We start from the raw sequence: 21,415 nt of genomic DNA on the forward strand, positions 1-21,415 counted from the left end.
ATATTTACAACAGGCCGATCTAAGCGACAAAACAGGGTTCAACCCTAGTTCCACTTTAAACCTCGGCCGTGGCGGACGAGCAGCTGCATATGTACACGTCATCACCTAAGCTCTCCAACTCAAGGATGGTCCAACCTCCTCTTGCCTTTACCTGCACCACGTAGCACCCGTGAGCCAAAGCCCAGCAAGAAAACCCAATAAAACATGATATAATATCAACAACGATCATAATAACCATTCAGGACTATCAGTCCAGGAAAATAGGTGACAATAGCCAAAAGTCACAATAATGAGCATCGCTCCTTCTAGCCATGTGACGATAGGGTCACCAGGGCCTAACCGATAAGTGATTCTTTCTTAAGTTTGATTAGGACAGATGCAAGGTGATTAGTCACCAACATAACCTTCCTCACGACTCTAGAGTCGAAACTATGGACAACGTCCCTTAGCCATGTGACAAACGGTCACCGGGGTCATATACCTTGGCTATAGTCATCTGGTCGTAGACCAGGCAAGCGCTTATAAGTTCTTCGACCTTAGGGTCGGTCCCACATCAATGCCATGGAGCTATTCAATACGTGATCATCGACTTTAGGGTCGGTCTGGCATTAGTGCCTTAGAGCCACTCAATGCACAACTCTCGACTTTAGAGTCGGTCCAGCATTAATGCCATAGAGTCATTCAATGCATGATTCATCGACCTTAGAGTCGGTCCCTGACTAGTCAGTGTCATACACAAGCAAGTCATGCCGCCAATCATATATCACATGTTCAAGATCCATAGACAAGGTATTCAGCATGCTTACTTAACAGATCTTAGTACAATTAGGACTATGCATAAACACAGAGACTCAAGCTCTAAATGATATCATACCCAGTATACAAAGCATGTCCTAATCACATGTTTCTCATGCATCATACGCAATATATCCAGCAAACCAACATGCACCAATAACAGCCATGCATGTCACGTTTAATAGTCAACCAACATGCATCAAGAATAGCCATGCATGTCATACTCAGTAATCAACCAACATGCATCATAATATCCATGCACGTCACATATACACAGGGTGCAGTTTTCTTACCTCAAAGTCGAGCTAGAACGATTAGAGGAACGACCCTTGAGAACGATCAACTTTTAGTCCTTTAGCGGTCACCTAGTCACAACCAAATAACCTCCAATTAATGAAAATTACCAAAGATAGGGTCTTAACCTAAATCCCACCCTCGGGACCTCGAAACATGCCCACATAGTGAGTAGATTCGATCCCGACCCTTAAGGATTGAAACCCCAAGCTAAAAGCCCTTAAAAACACCCAAAACAGGGTTCTGAAGGAGCAGGGTAGCGCTACAGCGCTGCCCTTCTAGCGCCCCAGCGCTCAAGACAGAATCACAAACCGCCCAACTGAACCCTGAGTAGCGCTATAGCGCCCTCTGATGGGCGCTGTAGCGCTACCCCCAGACAGCACCACCCCTGAAATTTCCTTCTTCGACTTCTTCAATTCTAACTCGATTCCAATGCTTCCAAATCCCATTTTTGGTGCCAAATGAACCCAAAAACCATCCCCACACGTCCTAGGGACCACAACCCCAAGAACCCTAGCCAAAACTCCAACCAATTCCCAAGTTTCCAACTCAAAAACCAGCAGAAACTTAACTAAGAAAACAGAGCAAAACCAAGAGTTCTAGTGGCTAGAAACTCACCTTAATCTTGGCAACACACCCTCTTCAATGGTGGAGCATAACCCTAGCTTGGCTAAGCTTGGTTCCTTGGCTCGATTCCTCAAACTGAGCTCGAAAATCCAAAGAGAAAAGAGGAAGAAAATCTATCGGGAGAGAAGGAGGAGAGACTCTGTTTTTATTACTCTTTTACAGCCTTAATGGCTGATATATATCCCTTAGGGTAAAAAGACCTAAATACCCTTAGGTCTAAAATGAAACCTTAGTAGCCACCAAGGGCAAAACCGTCCTTTCACACCTATTTCATTAATCACAATTAACACCCTCCAATTCCCGCTATTCCCAATATCCTCAAACACCAATAAGCCATATCCCATTACCCTTTAATTCCTGGTAATGCTCTAACCATGAAATTCACCCCGAGACTCACCCCGAGTCCCGGACTTAAACCCGTTATGACTAGACCAAACACTTACATCTCATGATCGTCTCATGTCGATAGCTCGAACCAATCCACCTTATAATATGGCTATATTAATTAATCACAATCATGCACCCAAGATATACAATTACACCCACAGTGGCCAAATTACCAAAATACCCTCACAATAATAAATTCTCCCATATGCATGCACTCACCGTCATATAATAATCTAATTCACGTAAATATGCATATAATCATGAAATACTATAATAAATCATTTATGGCCCTCCCGGCCTCCTAATGAAGGTCCTAAACCTTATTAGGAAATTTGGGGCATTACATTACTCATGCATGGCACTGAATAATTAGTCAGATTTGGCAAAGGTGCTAGTACCAACTGTGAAGCCGTGACTCACTAGTCAGGTTCGGCAGTGGTGCTGGGCACTGGTCACGCACTGACTAATTAGTCAGGTTTGGCAAAGGTGTTAGCATCAACTGTGAAGCCGTGACTCACTAGTCAGGTTCGGCAGTGGTGCTGGGCACTGGTCACATTGCGCTAACTCACTAGTCATGACAACCCTAGTGTGTAGTGCAAGCTTTGTCGATTGGACCTAATCGACCCTCTGCATCGAATGACTCAAAGAGCATTAATGCAGGACCGACCTCAAGTTCGATGAATATAAACAAGCATTTATCTAGCCAAGGGCTAGCCATGTAGAGCCATTGCGGGAAATGGGCACTGGGCCCCTAGTGACTTGGTTGTCAGTCACTCAGTATGGTTTACTAGAACCTCAAGTGATATGCACTCATCTGATCAGAACTATGAGCTCTGCATGATCATTTTGATCATTATATGCATGGCTTGGGCACTGAGGCCCCAGTGACTTGCTTGTTGGTCACTCAGCATGGTTTATCGGAACCTATAGTGTTATGACACTCATCTGATTAGGATTGACTTGATAGTCCTCCAATCAGAAGGCCAGGACTTCTGGTCCTGGATACCCCAGCATCTGTTTGAATACATTTGCATGCTGAGTAGAGATATGAATGCTAGGCATGCCAGATATGACTTGAAATCGTGATATGACTGTTTATGAGCATATGAGTTTTCTTGCTGGGCTTCGGCTCACGGGTGCTGTGTGGTGCAGGTAAAGGCAAAAGAAAGCTGGACCATCCTTGAGTTGGAGAGCTTAGGTGATGACGTGTACATATGCAGCTGCTCGACCAATACCTGGGCGAGGTTTGAAAGTGGAACTAAGGCTGAACCCTGTTTTGCCGCTTAGAACGGCCTGTGGTAAACACTTTCTTGTAATAAACGCTGAAATTATATTTTTGGGATCCCAATGTATACAGTAAACGTTCTAGTGAAACGTTATATCTTAACCAAGGTTTTTAACCCCTAAACCGCTAATCACACTTAGTTACACGTTTATGGCCAAGCAACTCGATTAGCGAGTTTAGCACTGTTTGCAATGTGCACTGTAGCGGTCCCTGGAGTTGGGGCGTTACAGAGGAGCCTAGGGGTATTTTGGGAATGAAAAATGAGTTCGGATTTATGGAGTAACGAGTAGTAGTTTGGTAAGGAATTGGACATGTCGGGATTAATGGGGATTTATAAGACTACTCGGCGACTTAACGGGGTATGGCAAATGACTAAATTGCCCTTGGGTTACCCAAGAGGTTAGGATAAGCTTAAGGGGCAATTGGGTCTTTTGGTGAGGATATACTTGGTTTAGGTAGGCTGAGGGGTCTAAGGAAATCACTGGAAATTAAGGGATTGGAAAGAAAAAGAAGCAAAAACTCTCTCTCCCTCTCACTCTCTTGAGGATTGGAAGGTTTTGGGGATTTTTGAGGAGAAAGCTTTGAAGTTAAGGCTGAGAGTTGGGGAATCAAAGCTAGGAGGAAGATTATAGACAGCTGAGGGTCGAAACCATTCTTGAGGTAAGGTTCTTTGCTCTGGTTTTAATGAGTTCCTGCCATGTTTTAAGAGTTTTCTTCTAGGTTCAAATTTAAGTTTTGATTTTGAGTTTAATGAAGTTGTGGAATAGTTCCTGGGGTTCTAGAGCTGCTTAAAGTATATTAGACTGGTTATGGGACTCAGTTCTGGTGTTGGGGTGTGTTTGAAATGATTTTCAAGGAAGTTAGCTTGTAAAAGTTGCATGGAATTTCTGGGTTTTGGGGTTGAGCCGCGGCCCGATTGAGTTTATAGGCTAGTGGGGTGTCAGGAAATTTCCTAAGCGCCGCGGCGCAAGGTTTGGGCGCTGCGGCCCTAGGCTGTCAGATGCGAGGCAAGTTTGCCTCTGTTTTGGGGCGCGCCGTGGTGCTTAAGGGGGCTGGGTCGCGGCCCAAATGTGGATTTTTGGCAAAATGAGGGATTTTAGCTCAGGAACTTGAACGTTAAGGCTCGGGAAGGTTTCTACTACCCGGTTTGGTAGAAACCAAGGTCCCGGAGGTTAGAATTTTATCTCGAAGTTATTTAATGGATTAGAATGTGGTGGTTGATTATTATTCATGCGTTGTGACTAGGATTTCTTCTAAGCTCGGGTTAGAGGATTGTGCTCGTGATCGTGGTGCGCAGATAACTTGGGTCATAGGTAAGAAAAATGCACCCAGAACGTGAATGTGTGGTTAGAGCTTAGTCAATGCTGAATATAGATATGATTAAGGCTTTGGCCCTGTTAATGAACATGATTATCATTATGTTGAGAATATCTAATTAGGTACACTAGGGTGCGCTCAATTATGATTACACCTATGACTGATGTTTGAATGTGTTATAATGCATTGTAATTGTTGATGTGTGTGCTATATGAGATTGGTGATTGTCTGTTGTGACTGGGAAGCTCGGGTTATAAACCAGAGGGTTAATAGGATGTTAAATGGGGATTGACTTATTAGTCGAGGGCCCTTAGGCTTCGACTTACAAGTCGGAGGTATGTGAGGCTTGACTTATAAGTCAAGGACTTAAAGGACTCAGTTTATAAGCTGAGATTGGAATTATGCACGTGGAGTGCAGGCCACCATGGCCGGGCCACCCTGGGAGTGTAACATGCACTTGACTGGCTCGGATGCCAACACATTGAAAGGAAGTGCGACATGCGCTTGCGTAACCCTATGGTTGCCAACTTGTATAATGAATACACCAGTTTCAGTTATTACTGTTTGATAGTTATATTACATTGTGAATTGTTCATTATGTTTTCTTGCTGAGTCTTTTGGCTCACAGGTGCTTTGTGGTGCAGGTAAAGGTAAAGAGAAGCTCAACCAGCCATGAGTCAGAAGGCAATAGTAGTGATATGTACATATGCAGTCCGCTCGACCACCACGGCCGAGATGCTCAAGGGAACTAGGGTTAAACCCAGCTTTTTCCGCCTAAGTCAGCTTATTGTGTAACCTGAGTGTTGTAATTAACTTTTAAACTGATGTTTTTGGGATCCCATGTAAAGAACGTGCTTTTAGCTTAAGGAAAATACTTATGAGTTGACCAAAAGTTTTAATACCTAAACCTTTAGTGGCTTAATCACATGTTTAGTCCAAATGACTTGTCTAGCAAGTCCAGCACTGGTTTTAAACACACTTAGGAACGAACCCTAATTAGCAGGGCGTTACAGTGGGTGCCGAGCCCCGTAGTGACTTGTTTGTCAATCACTCATCTGATTAGAGCCATTGCCAGAAAGACCAGGTGACTGTTTTGTCACATGGCAATGGGTGCTGAGCCCCGTAGTGACTTGCTTGTCAGTCGCTCATTATGGTTAAACAGAACCTCGAAGTGATATTCACTCGTCTATTCAGGCCTATAAGCTCTGTATGATCATAGTGATCATCATATGCATGGCTGTGGATGCTGAGCCCCGTGGTGACTTGCTTGTCAGTCACTCATTATGGTTAATTGAACCACCAGTGTTAAATCACTCATCTGATTAGGATTGACTTGACAGTCACTCAATCAGGAGGGTAGGATTTCTTATCCTAGATTCCCCAACATTATCTGAGGTTATTTGCATGCATGAATAGATCTATATTTGCTAGGCATGCCAGATATGATTTGATGTCATGATATGACTATTCATGAGCATATTGAGTTTTCTTGCTGGGCTTCGGCTCACGGGTGCTATGTGGTGCAGGTAAAGGCAAAAGAAAACTGGACCATCCTTGAGTTGGAGAGCTTAGGTGACGATGTGTACATATGCAGCTGCTCGACTGCCATGACCGAGGGTTGAAAGAGGAACAAGGGTCTGTTTTTCCGCTTAGATCGGCTGGTTGTAAATATTTTCTTGTAATAAATCGTTAAATTATATTTTTGGGATCCTAATGAATACAGTAAACGTTATAATGAAACGTTATATCTTAACCAAAATTTTTAATCCCTAAACCACTAATCATACTTAGTTACACGATTATGACCAAATGACTCGATTAGCGAGTTTAGCACTGTTTAAAAGGCACACCGTAACAGTCCCTGAAGTTTAGGGCGTTATAAGTTCCCTATTGGCCTTATTCTTTTCTGCTTGTTTAATTGATTTCTCATCCAGCCATAAGTCAATGAATTGTCTCCAATCTTGAGCATTAACACCACTGTGGGGGTTGTTGAGGGCTCGCTCTAAGTTCTTATCAATACCATAAACTTTCTTGAAGTGTGCCTTCCTATGTGTTTTCCTATCACGATATTTGACGCCAGCATCATCATCTATAGCCTCAATAATATGATCATAGTCTGGCCACCCTGCTATATCAAAATAATGCTACATTTTGAAAATAAAAAAATATTAGTAAAACGGCGTACCTCCAAAACATATATTATTTAGAAATATATTTGAATTATTTGTTGGGGTTTTATGCCCTAATTAAAACTCAAATTCTTTGTAATCTCATTTTATTATCAATAAAAGAATAGAAATCATTTTTTGACTTGGTCAATCACTTTGCTCACATGTTTTATTTTCATGATTATTTGTTTACTATAAACTTCTATTAAATCCTGAGCATATAGGTAATCGTATTTATAGTGGCGTAATCACAATGGAATATAAATATGATTATATGTTCAAAATAAGTTAGTCCTAAGATTAGTCAAGGCACACATTTACACTGACTTGCCAATCTACGATATGATCTACTTACACATTGTAGTGTTATGTTCTTTCCAGATCATTAGCAAAATAAATAAGATCAGATGTATTTGTTACATTGGACTGGACTGATATTGACAGTTGATAGGATAAGTAAACATATTGTTATTATCTATTCTAGTCATATCATATAGTTGACCATAGGTCAATTCAATCTCAATTATGTGTGGTTAGTATTCTAACTGATTGTATTATTTGAGTTCTTTGACTTGTTCGTTACCAGCTTACCCTATGGACTAGCCCATACTTACATCTTGGGAACTCGATAGTATAATTGAGTGAGAGTGTTAATCATAGATATGAACATCTATAGCTTCTGATGAAGAAGTGAAACGATGGTTTCCTTTTAGTTTGGTTCAAGGTGTTAAATGATAGAGATCTCATTTCAGTAATTAAATTAGTTTACTAGAATATCATTTACAAGGAACTAAGTGTTTTACGGATAAAATACAATGAGGGGTAAAACGACATTTTAGTCCCATCTCATTGTAGACCGTCTATGGAGGATTGAGTGACAATTATGGTTATAACAATGGATAATTAATAGCGTATCTATATTTGTTATAGAGTGTTCTATGAATTTAAGAGTACAATTCCGAGTCTTTAGTGGAGTCACGAGGAATTAATAAGTTAGTAAATTTATTTGTTAGATTTATGATAATTTATTGAAGCTTGATTTCATAGGCTCATGGTCCCCACTGTACCTTGGATAAAATCATCAAGATAGTCTCAATTAATTGATTTAATTATCAATTAGAATTAACAAAGTTGACTAGGCCAATTTTGGATAGTTTCACATAGTTATGTAATTTTGAGAAGAAAAGAGAAATTATGGCAGATTTATTAATTAAGATAAATTGATATCTAAATTAATAAATAAATTTAAATTAAGGTTCAAATTATAAATAATTAATTTGATAAATGATTTAAATAATTATTTAATTGATTAAATCAATAGAAAATAATACAGACATTGATTTTAAGTCTAATGGGCTTATAATCAAATGAGAAATTTCACGGGCCTAAAACCCATGATAATTTCGACCTAGGGCTGATTATTGGCTATTATTTTATTGATTTTTTTAATTAAATAAATGACATAATTGAGTCTATAAAAGGAATGTTAAGAAAGAAGTCAGACAGATGACAGACACTAGTTTTCTTATAGGTTTTAGATTCTCTCTAAACATAAGTCATTTTCTAAGCCTTATTGTTCTTCTCTATATATCTATCTCATGTGTTGAGAATTTCCCACCCTAGTCTAGGTGATTCTAAGGATACTTTGGAAGACTACGAAGATAATAGAAGATCGGTTCAGTTTCTTGGTAATACTCTGCGACAGATAGGATACAAGAGTTAGAGAAACTTAAGGAAGGACTCTTTCATTCCGCTACGTTTAATGTAAGTATTTTTATCATTATTTCTCTTTGAATTCAATTTTAGAAACATGTTCTAGGTTATCTCATATTAATTTGTTTAATATTAGATCTACATGAAAATAAATAAAGATCCTGTATAAGTTTCACCAACAGGTAAAGGGAAAGAAAAGCTCACCTAGCCTTGAGTGGAGAGCTTAGGTGGCGTTGTGTACATATGCGGCCGCTTGACCACCACGGCCAAGGTGATTCTAAGAGGAACTAGGGTTTAACTCTATATTTTGCCGCTTAGGTCGACAGGTTGTAATTTTTATACTGTAATGACCATTTTGGATTGTAAATAACTTTGTAAATATGGGCGTGTATAGTTTAATGTTTTAAATAAAATATATACATTCCTTTTTATCGAGATTTTTCACCTTGGCCTATTATTGACACTTAGATGCACGTTTATAACCTAATGACTCATTTAACGAGGTAAACACTATTTAAGTCCACAGTAACGGTCTTGAAGTAACTAGGGCGTTACAACACGTATCTCCACTCACAATAATCGTGTACCAAACCACGATCCCCAGTCTTGTTGATCATGTAACAACCCCTGGGTACTATAAATAAAGGACCCAGGGCTTCATTTAAGAGATCTTTGGATGATTTTTAGATGGATATTTTCTGGGGAGAGACTTTAGGCAAATTGGTGACGAGTGAACTCTTTAGTTCATCTGTGTAATTGTCTATCGAGTGATTCAATACTAAAGACTAAGTGGATTAGGTTATTACTGTTCATTAGAACAGGGCTGAACCTGTGACGCCCCACATCACTATGGCTGCTTTCTGGAATGACGACTGGCCCTACAAACCAAGACAAGTCTTTCCAGCGTGCTTTGTCCTCACTCGCACACTTCCTGGGAAAACTTCCCAGGGGGTCACCCATCCCTAGATTACTCCAGGCCAAGGACGCTTAACCATGGAGTTCTCAAGTGATGGGCTATCGAAAAGAAGATGCACCTTCCTAATATAGGTAGTACCCATCAATCCATTTAAGCCCTCTTCAACTGTGTAGTCCCATACCTACACAGTCTTAGAATCATTACACTTGACCTTCCCCAGGCGGTGTGGGATTGTACAGCTTACCCGGTCTTTCCCCTTACGGATCACGGGATTCTGACTATCACAGAACCACTATAAATTTCGGTGTGTTTGTTTAAGATATTTGTACTCTATCATATATTATATTTATTTCATTCAAAAGGTGTTGTATATTGTATATACGATCATTGACCAATTTCACATGTCAAGATTACGAAATTCCCAAAAAGACATGTCGACAAATGGATGTGATGATAAGGAAGTTTTGAGATTCAAGAGGTTGGAGGATTCAAATAAAGATTTTATTTCTAAATTGACTTGGTTTGTTGCATCCAAGATCAATAGACCGTGGATGCAGATGTTGTTGCTTAAATATTGCATAAATAAATCCTTATGGGAAGCTCATGGAACTAGCTCTAGCTCTATTCTATGTATATCGTTAATCCATATTAGAGGCTTAATGCTCAAAGGATGCCTCTTTTAGGTTGGATCAGGAACGTCAATCTCCATATGGAATCATCATTGGATAACAAATTTGGAGGATTACTGTAACGCCCCAACTCCAGGGACCGTTACGGTGTGCCTTGTAAATAGTGCTAAACTCGCTAATCGAGTCATTTGGCCAAAATTGTGAACTAAGTATGATTAGCGGTTTAGGGATTAAAAATTTTGGTTAAGATGTAACGTTTCACTAGAACGTCTAATGTATACATTGGGATCCCGAAAATATAATTTCAGAGTCTATTACAAAAAGATATTGACAACAGGCCGTTCTATGCGGCAAAATAGGGCTTAACCCTAGTTCCACTTTAAACCTCGTCCGTGGCGGGCGAGCAGCTGCATATGTACACGTCATCACCTAAGCTCTCCAACTCAAGGATGGCCCAACTTTCTTTTACCTTTACCTGCACCACATAGCACCCGTGAGCCGAAGCCCAGCAAGAAAACACAACATAACATGATGTAATATCAACAATGATCATAATATTCATCCAGGACTCTCGGTCCCAAAACAGATAGGTGACTGTAGCAAAAGTCACAAAAGTGGTAGAACTCCTTCTTGCTATGTGACGATAGGGTCACCAGGGCTTAATAAATAAGTGAACATCTCACTAGCTTCAACAGGATAGGTGCATGGTGATTAGTCACCAACATAACCTTCCTCCCGATTCTAGAGTTGTAACTATGGAACAGCGTTCCCCAGCCATGTGACAGACAGTCACCGGGGCCATATGCCCTGGCTCTGAATAACTAGTCTCAGACTAGACAAGCGCTTATAAGTTTCGTCGACCTTCTGGTCGGTCCAGCGTTAATACCCCATATGAGTCATTCTTGCTGATATCGATTAGATCTAATCTTCCGACTCTAGAGTCGTAACTATGGACAACGTCCCCTAGCCATGTGACAAACAGTCACCGGGGCCATATGCCTTGGCTATAAACATCTGGTCTTAGACCAGGCAAGCACTTATAGATTCTTTGACTTTAGAGTCACTCCCTGACTAGTCAGTGCAATATACAGGTAAGCCATGCCACCAAACATATATCACATGTTCAATATCCATAAACAAGGTATTCAACATGCTTACTAAATAGGTTCTAGTACAATTAGGATCATGCATAAACACAGAGGCTCAAGCTCCGAACGATATCATACTCAGTATACAAAGCATGTCCTAACCACATGTTTCTCATGCATCACATGCATCATACTTAACAATCCAACATGCATCAATAACAGCCATGCATGTCACGTTTGATAATCAACCAACATGCATCAAGAATAACCATGCATGTCACATATACACAGGGTGCAGTTTTCTTACCTCAGATTCGAGCTAGAATGATTTAAAGAACGACCCTTGAGAACGATCAACTATTGGTCCTTTAGCGGTCACCTAGGCATAAACCAAACATAGGACACCATCAATAAAAATGATCAATATAAATTCCCAAACCAAAACCTAGCCTCCGGGACATCAATCCTCACTTAACAGGGTACTAGATTCAACCCCGAGGCCTAAGGCTTGAATCCCCAAGCTAAAAATACCATTTTGGACAAAAAGGTCACTAAGGGCCGCGGCCCGCCCTAGCTGTGCCGCGGCACGCCCCCCAGACAGAGACAATCCTCTCTGCCAGACGCCATGAGCCGTGGCTCAATACCCAGATTTTCCAAAAAGACAGCACGCACCAGCAAACTCTCCCCTGCATTTTCCCTTGGAACCAAGCCTTCAAACCAGCTCCAAACCTCCTCTAAACACTCAATTCAACCTCTATACATCACCTATAACTCACCCTCATCAAAACCCAAGCTAAACTTCAATCAAAACCTCTATTAATTCCAACTATCCTCAACACAAACATAAGCTGAAAAATAAGAGAAAAACAGAGTATGGCTCAAACTCAGGTTCAATTCCTTACCTTAAGTTGATTTGAATCCTTCCCAATGGCTGAACTCAATCTATAATTGTAATGCCCCAAATTTCCTAATAAGGTTTGGGACCTTGATTAGGAGGCCGGGAGGGCCATAATTGATTTATTATAGTATTTAATGATTATATGCATGTTTACGTGAATTATATTATTATATGATGGTGAATGCATGCATATGGGAGTATTTATTATTATAAGGGTATTTTGGTAATTTGGCCACTGTGGGCGTAATTGTATATTTTGGGTGCATGGTTGTGATTAATTAATATAGCCACATTATAAGGTGGATTGGTTCGAGCTTATCGACATGAGACGATCATGAGATGTAAGTGTTCGGTCTAGTCATAACGAGTTTAAGTTCGGGGCTCGGGGTGAGTCTCGGGATGAATTTAATGATTAGAGCATTACTGGGAATTAAAGGGTAATGGGATATGATTTATTGGTATTTGGGAATATTGAGTATAGCTGGAATTGGGGAGCATTAAATATAATTAACGAGATAGGCGGGAAAGGACGGTTTTACCCTCGGAAGCTTTTAGAGGGGTTTATTTGGCTTAAGGGCATTATGGTCTTTTGACCTTAAGGATTTACATCAGCCTAAGGGAATTTTAGAAGGCTGTGGAATGAAAATAAACAGAGTTTATCTTCATCTTTCTCCCTTCTTCCCGTACAAGTTCTCCTTCACCCTTTTCTTTGAGTTTTGAGAGCCCATGTTGAGGAAGCAAGCTAGGGAGTCTAAGCTTGGGAATTCTAGACCTAGCTCAGCCATTGGAAATGCCTTAAATCGTGTTCGAGGTAAGTTCTAGCCATGGAATTTAGGTTGTGCTCTGTTTTCCTTTTGGTTTTTAGCTTGTGGTTTTTTATGTAGAAAGTGGGAATCAAGGGGAGTTGTTGTGTGTGTTTGGTTGGGTTATGATGGGGGTAAGTTGTCGGTGATGTTTGGTGGTTGAATTGGGTGTTAAGTTGTGTTTGAGACAAGTTTGAGGGGCTGGTTCTAAGGGAAAACGCAGGGAAATTCTGGTGTGCGTGCTCAGATTTCTGGGCAAAGTTGGGTATTGAGCTGCGGCATGGCTGTGGTGCGCCGCGGCTCAAGGCATCTGGCAGAGAGGGTTACCTCTGTCTGGGGGGTGCGCCGCGGCGCAGCAGGGGAGGGCCGCGGCCCTTAAGGCCATTTTGACCAAAAACATGTTTTTAGCTTGGGGATTCAAGCCATAGGCCTCGGGGTTGAACCTAGTACCCGGTTGAGTGGGGATTGATGTCCCGGAGGCTAGATATTGATTTGGGAACTTATGTTGACCATTTTTATTGATGGTATCTTATATTTGGTTATGACTAGGTGACCGCTAAAGGACTAAAAGTTTATCGTTCTCAAGGGTCGTTCTTTTAATCATTCTAGCTCGACTTTGAGGTAAGAAAACTGCACCCTGTGTATATGTGACATGCGTGGCTATTCTTGATGCATGTTGGCTGGTTATTAAGTATGACATGCATGGTTATCCTTGATGCATGTTGGTTGATTATTGAATGTGACATGCATGGCGGTTATTGATGCATGTTGGATTGCTGAGTATTATGCATGTGATGCATGAGAAATATGTGATTAGGACATGCTTTGTATACTGGGTATGATATCATTCGGAGCTTGAGTCTCTGTGTTGTGCATGGCCCTAATTGTACTAGTACCTGTTAAGTAAGCATGTTGAATGCCTTGTTTGTAGATATTGGACATGTGATATATGTTTGGTGGCATGGCTTACCTGTGTATGGCGCTGACTTATTAGTCAGAATCGACAATGGTGTCAGATCCGTTTGTGAAGCTGTGACTTATTAGTTAAGTTCACCACGAGCTGAGCACTGGTCGTGTTTTACTGACCCAAGGGTCAGAAGTGGCAGTGCGTTGTGAACGCCGGGCCAAATAAAGATTAGATCTATTCGAGGTCGGCATTGAATGACTCATATGGGGTATTAATGCTGGACCGACCGGAAGGTCAATGAGAACTATAAGCGCTTGCCTGGTCTAAGACCAGATGAACATTAGCCAAGGTATATGACCCCGGTGACTGCTTGTCACATGGCTGGGGGACGCTGTCCTTAGTTACGACTCTAGAGTCGGGAGGATGGTTATGTTGGTGACTATCACCATGCACCTACCCTGATCAAACTTATGAAGGAACCACTTATCAATTGAGCCCTGGTGACCCTATCGTCACATGATTGGAGGGAACTGTACCCATTTCTGTGACTTTTGGCTTTTGGACCGTTGGTCCTGAATGGCCGTTACAATTACTATTGATATTATATCATGTTATCTGTTGATATTATATCATGCTACCTGATGATATTACATCATGTTATCTGTTGATATTATATCATGTTATATTGTGTTTTCTTGCTGGGCTTCGGCTCACGGGTGCTACGTGGTGCAGGTAAAGGCAAGAGGAAGCTGAACCATCCTTGAGTTGGAGAGCTTAGGTGATGATGTGTACATATGCAGCTGCTCGTCCGCCACGGCCGAGGTTTAAAGTGGAACTAGGGTTGAACCCTGTTTTGCCGCTTAGAACGGCCTGTTGTAAACATTTTCTGTAATAGACTCTGAAATTATATTTTCGGGATCCCAATGTATATAATAAACGTTCTATCTTATCCAAAGTTTTTAATCCCTAAATCGCTAATCATACTTAGTTACACGCTTTTGGCCAAATGACTCGATTAGCGAGTTTAGCACTGTTTACAAGGCACACCGTAACGGTCCCTGGGGTTGGAGCATTACAATAATCCTCAAGCTTTGACTCCCTAGCTTGCTTCTTCAACTTGGGCTCTCAAAATTCAAAGGAAAGAATGAAAGAAAAACTTGTACGAGAGATAAAGGAGAAGATGAGGATGAGGCTCTGCCTTGTTCTGTTTTCCACAGCCTTCTAAACACTCCCAAAGGCTGATATAAATCCCTAAGGTCAAAAGACCATAATGCCCCTAAGCCAAATAAATCCCCCTAAAGACTTCCGAGGGTAAAACCGTCCTTTCCCGCCTATCACGTTAATTATAATTAACGCTCTCCAATTCCCGCTATTCTCAATATTCTCCAATACCAATAAATCATATCCCATTACCCTTTAATTCCCGGTAATGTTCTAATCACAAAGTGACCCCAAGACTCACCCCGAGCCCCGAACTTAAGCCCGTTATGACTAGACCGAACACTTACATCTCATGATCGTCTCATGCCGAATAGCTCGAACCAATCCACCTTATAATGTGGCTATATTAATTAATCACAACTATGCACCCAAAATACACATTTACGCCCACAGCGGCCAAATTACCAAAATACCCTTGTTATCCCCAAAAAATGGAGATCGATGACGTGGCAATAGAGGTGACAAGTGGCAGTACATGCTCCGTAAAAGACACATTAAATAGTCAATAAATACATTGACTCCTCAGGGTTGTGATAAAGTGACCTGGTAGATTGATGAAGAGTTTTGACTGCTTGAGAAGTGTCATGACCGACCAGGCATGACCTTGTCCGACCAGTCACGTGTTTCTCTGCCCAGGAGTGACATTGCTGCCCAAGAGTGACATTGTCCTACCAGCATGCACATGTCCTACCAGCACTGGCATGCTAGAGGAGAGTGCCATGTTAGACGAGAGACATGGCACGCTAGAGGAGAGTGCCATGTTAGACGAGAGACATGGCATGCTAGAGGAGATTGCCATGTTAGACGAGAAACATGGCATACCAGAGAACGTGCCATGTTAGAGGAGAGGAGTGCATGTCCTACCACCATGCACATGTCCTACCAGCAAATGCATGTCCTACGAGCAAGTGCATGTCCTACCAGCACTTGCATATGTCCAGCATGCATGTGTCTGACCAACACTTGCATGAATGGTCAGTAGGAGATATGGGTCGACCAGATAGAGGAGGACTAAGTCAAGATTCCCAGAAACGGCTTCAACAAGAATCGGTCTTGGCACACGCGGGAATATCTCATTTTTCCCCACAAATTGGGTGTTCTGTTAAATTTTGAATATTTTTGTAATTTAAATATAATAAGAATAATAAAATATCCCGATTCTAGGGGATATCAGATGTATGATCCTAAGCCTATAAATACATGGCTTATGAGATCAGAAAGGGGCTTCTTCTTCTTTTGGGGGGACTTTTGGGAAATTTTGGGTCTGAGTTTTCTAGAGAGAGAAAGTGCTTGTATCTAGAAAAATTCTTGTATTTTTGTAATCTGTACTGAAGAAACTCAGTTGGCTCAGTTCATCTGATCTTGAGTACAGATCTATAATCACAACTCTAAGTGGATTAGGCTATTACCAACATATTGGGGCTGAACCACTATAAAAATTGCGCGTGTTATTTACTTTCTGTTCAAAAACTGTCTGTGTCGTTTTATTTCTCTTGAACGTTTTGTCGTTTCTGACGTTCTCACGTCGTTGGCCAAAAACGCGGTCAACAACCCTTATAATCATAAATACACCCGTATGCATGCATTTACCATCATATAATAATATAATTCACATAAACATGCATATAATCATTAAATAGCATCGTAACTCAATTATGGCCCTCCCGGCCTCCTAATCAAGGTCCTAACCCTTACTAGGAAATTCGGGGCATTACAATTACTCTCTGCAACATCACATAAATCCAATTGTGCTCTCTCTCGGGAGGCTTACTTGTATAAATAGGCAAGTAAATAGGGTCTTCCAAGAGCTAGGCAATGGAATCAAGCTTTAATTTGTCAATTGTTTCAGCCTCTAATTATAGCAAACATTAAGATACTACCTTATGTTAGGGTTGGTGCCCTAAAGCATGTGAAAATACATTTTATATTTAAATAAAAGTACATAGTCAACAACGTATTAAAGTACATAATCTTTAATGAATGGTTGTTAGTACTGTTTACTAAGCATATGTGATACGTTCAGATTACTGATGCGGATAGACATCTTGGTAAATGTGTTGTATATAATTGTGATTATATATGACATGACCGATGTGAATTAATTATATTTACAAACTTACCTTTTGCCATAAAGATTTAACTCATACCATAATAGATGATCATTTGTAGATCAGTCTAAATCCTTAGTTATCATGAACACTTGTTCATGTTTATTGAGTCTTTTGATTCATTCGTTAAGGTACATTGATATAATGAGGCTAGAGACTTTTGTTTTTGAGGTTCAATATCATGAATGACTGGGAACATGATTTTACAATAATGGAATTCATGTTGTCCTAATGGATCGAATATTGGTTCCCTTAAGGGTTAATTCTGAGACTGAATAGTTATTAAGCTCAAATCTATAATATGATTATAGATTAATTATTCACTAATGAATTAATTGTACTTAAGGAACACGAGGTAATTAGAAAGGTTAAACGGCAATACTTGACCAGCTCTAATTAACGAACCAATAAATGGAAGACAAAACCACATTTATTGATTACATCAATGGACTACAAGAGAAAACTTTGTAAATATAATACTATAATTAATTAGAGTACAATTCCATTTTTATAGTGAAGTAATAATGGAATCAATAAATAAGATTATTGAAACTCAGATAGGATTGCGAGGTGCAAAGATCACGTCTTTGACTACCGTCAATTAAAGAGTTTAATTAATAATCTAGTTTATTGGAGCTCCGTATTATAGGTCCATGGTTCTCGAGTCGCCTATGTTCTACATTGTCAAGGGTAAGGATGTCACAAGAAAGATTAATAGAGAAAATGACTAAATTGCAAATGAATTAATTTTCCAGTGCAAAGAGATAATTATGTGCAATTGATTAATAGTGAATTAATTAACTAATTAGTTTTTATTTGAAAAACTTTATATTAGTTAAAATAAATATTACTCTACGTTTGAACTAATATTTAAGAGAGATAATTATTATCTTATTATAAGATAATATATTCCAACTAATAGTTTCAAGATAATGTTAATTTTAAATTAACTAATATTTATTTTTGAGAATAAATATATTGTCTTAAAATTAATTAAACAAACAAATGAAAAAATTAGGGAGGCCAAAACAGTGGCGCCACTTTATGTGTCACATCATCCCTAAGATTTGAATTTTGAATATCAAATTTATTTATTTATTTAATTATTGATTTTAATTATTTAAATAAATAATTAAATTAAAAGTAAATGATCACTTTTTGAATTAATAAATTTAAAGAAAAATAAAATAGTTTTATTGATCTTTAAAAACTTGAAAAGAAGCAATTTTTTTTTTTATCAAGTTGTTAATTGTCGTTATCAGACTCTCTCATAAAAATTATGATAGAATTTTCTAGGCCTGACATTTTAGAACTTTCCACAAGTCTTCTCTCTTCTCCAAACTCTCTAGATCTCACGTGCTGAGAACATTTAGAGAGCTTATACATAATCAACATGAGAATCCTACGTGCCTACACACGTCTTTGTGTGTTAGAGGAACGACTTGGAACGCTAAGGTGTAAGTCTTCACTTGGATATGAAGATCGTTGATTATACTAAAAGACTTGAGGAATTTTGATAGGCTGCAAGAGATAATCTCTATTTCTTTGTATGTGTTGATTTACTGTGTATATATGTGTATTGATCTAGCTGGTATTAGTAATTTTTTAAAATCTCCCTCCCCAACCTTCCGTCGCGTACTTGATTTTATTCAATTTAATACCAACACCTCAACCACTTGGAAAGCTAACGTGCGAGTCTTCACTTGGATAGAAAGATCGTTGATTATACTAAAAGATTCAAGAAATCTTTATAGGCTCCAAGAGATAATCTTTATTTCCTTGTATGTGTTGATTTAATGTATATATATATGTATTGATCCTAGCTGGTATTAATAATTTTTTAAAATCTCCCTCCCCAACCTTCTGTTGTGTACCTGATTTTATTCTATTTATTACCAACACCTCAACCACTAGAGGATAAGTTTAAATGGACTGGAACAAAAAATGGGAAATTTTCTATCAAAAGTGCTTACTATTTGGATCAAGAGGTGAAATTCGGTGATAAAGTTGAGATTTGGAACAAGGTATGGTCATGCAAAACAATTGCAGAGTTGAAAACTATTGATGTAGCGCATGGCTAATGACGCATTGTCTGTTTGACATTATTTTCTGTTTTTTTCTTTTCAAAATTGTGTTTTCAGAAATGAGAACAGAAAATAGTTTTTGTAGTTTTAAAAAACAATAGGTGTTTGGTTAATGTTTTCTAAAAATAATCTTTTTAGTTTTAATTTTTTTTTAAATCTTAAATAAAAAATTAATAAATATATTTACAAAGAGAAAAATCTTTTAAAAGTTTGTATAAAATAATGAGATAAAGTAATGTGAAAGAAAAAGTGATGAAAAATAATGAGAGAAAAAGTAAGGAGAAAAACTTTGAGGAATAAAAATTAAGAAGGGAGAAATTGATGCAAGAAAAAAAAAAGTGATGAGAGAGAAAATGATGAAATATAAAAAATGAGTAGAGAGAAAATAAGGATATAGGAAGTGATGAGATAGAAAATAATGAGATAATAAGTTATGAGAAAAAATAAGGAGATCAAAAGTGATGAGAGAGAATGTGATGTTAGAGAAAGTGAAGAGAAATAAATTAATGAGAGAAAGAGTGATGAGAGATAATAATAATTAAAATGTTATATGAGAAAAAAAATTGAAAAAAAAAATTTGAGAACAACTAAAAACAATATTTTGTTGTTATCAAAATATTATGTTTTTATAATTATATTTTTAAAAATTATTTTCTGAAAGCTTGTTTTGAGAAAACAATCTTTAGGTTTTAAAAACAAAAAAATAGCTTTTTAGTCGAGGAGTCAAACACCATCTTGGCATTCTACCTCAACAAAACCAAGCTCCAATAATCTATGTAATAGTGAAGAGGAATCAGTTACATCTTTTCAAGAATTGCCGAGCGACTAGAGCAATCTTGATGGCCTCACCGTGGGGCATAAGAAGTGATGCAATAGATGTGGATTATGGATTTTAATTAATTGAATGGTTTTGTGAGCATGATTCAAAGACTACATCCGCGGCTTGCTGTCTTTTGCCACTTGTGTCTTTGAAAATTTATGGAAAAAGAGAAACGACTACATTTGTTTTAATGTAGGCTCATTTGACATTATCAAAGTGATTGCAAAAATACATTCAGATTACCAGGAGATGAGCTCTTCCTTGGTAAAAGAAGGCAGTGACAGTGGCTTAAGTGAGGGACTTTGCAAAGTGAATAACCTTAGTCTAAGGAGGTTGGATACGACATTTGTGGATGCCTCTTTCACTAACAACAAAGTTGGGAAACGAATCATTCTGTTTGAAACCTCGATCGTCATGGGGATACTTTGATATATGGGTACTCTTTTCAGGCATCAATCAAGTGCACTAGAAGCGGAAACAAAGGCAGTAATTCAAGCTTGCCAATAGGGAAAGCTAGGAAGTGGCCTTGAATGCAGTAACACTAGTTCTCAATGACAGAGCTAAGAATAGAACATAGGATAAAGATTATACTGATATATACAAACTGTATAGATATATTATTTTTTTCTTTAAATTTATGAAGGCCAATATAATTTTTTACATATATTTATAATATAATATATTTTATAAAATATATTGTACAAAACAGAAAAAAAAGTTAGAAGGGACCGTAGCCACCTTCATGGCTAGATCCCTATAGAGAGACAATTACAGCTGAACTACTTGAGAATTAATTTGTGATAATAACTCATTTTAAACATATCACGCAATTGCTATTTCCCTTGTCCACAAATAATATGGGCTTGTGGCACACAAAATTAGATCCATATATACATGTATACACAATATTGTATAAATATCGTTTTCAATGGGCTACTATAAAATCTTATAGTTTGATTTCAGCTCTGTGGGCTTTTTTGAAAACTACAATAATTCTTACGATGAGAATGATTGGTGATTTGAAAATAAATATTATCAGCCACATGTCTTTTGCTAACGTAAACAAGTTTTGAAACTTTTTTTTTTGAACAGTGACTTTCACGATCAACGTTTAAATTAATTTCTAAAAGAAAGAGAGGGTCTAATTTGAATTAAAAGACTTTTATTTAGAAGAGAAAAAAAGAAAAAGAAGGAAAAATATGATGGGCTTCATCTGAGAAGGTTTGATATATATGATTTATGTTTTGGTTGGTTGCTGTTGATGTACATGATGACACGGCACTAGCTTTGATTTTGCCTTTCAGCGTTTTGTGTATGTTTGATCGAATAATTAAGCCACCACGTGTGTTTGACAG

Source organism: Humulus lupulus, chromosome 8 (assembly GCF_963169125.1).
Source record: "Humulus lupulus chromosome 8, drHumLupu1.1, whole genome shotgun sequence".
Classification (NCBI taxonomy): domain Eukaryota; kingdom Viridiplantae; phylum Streptophyta; class Magnoliopsida; order Rosales; family Cannabaceae; genus Humulus; species Humulus lupulus.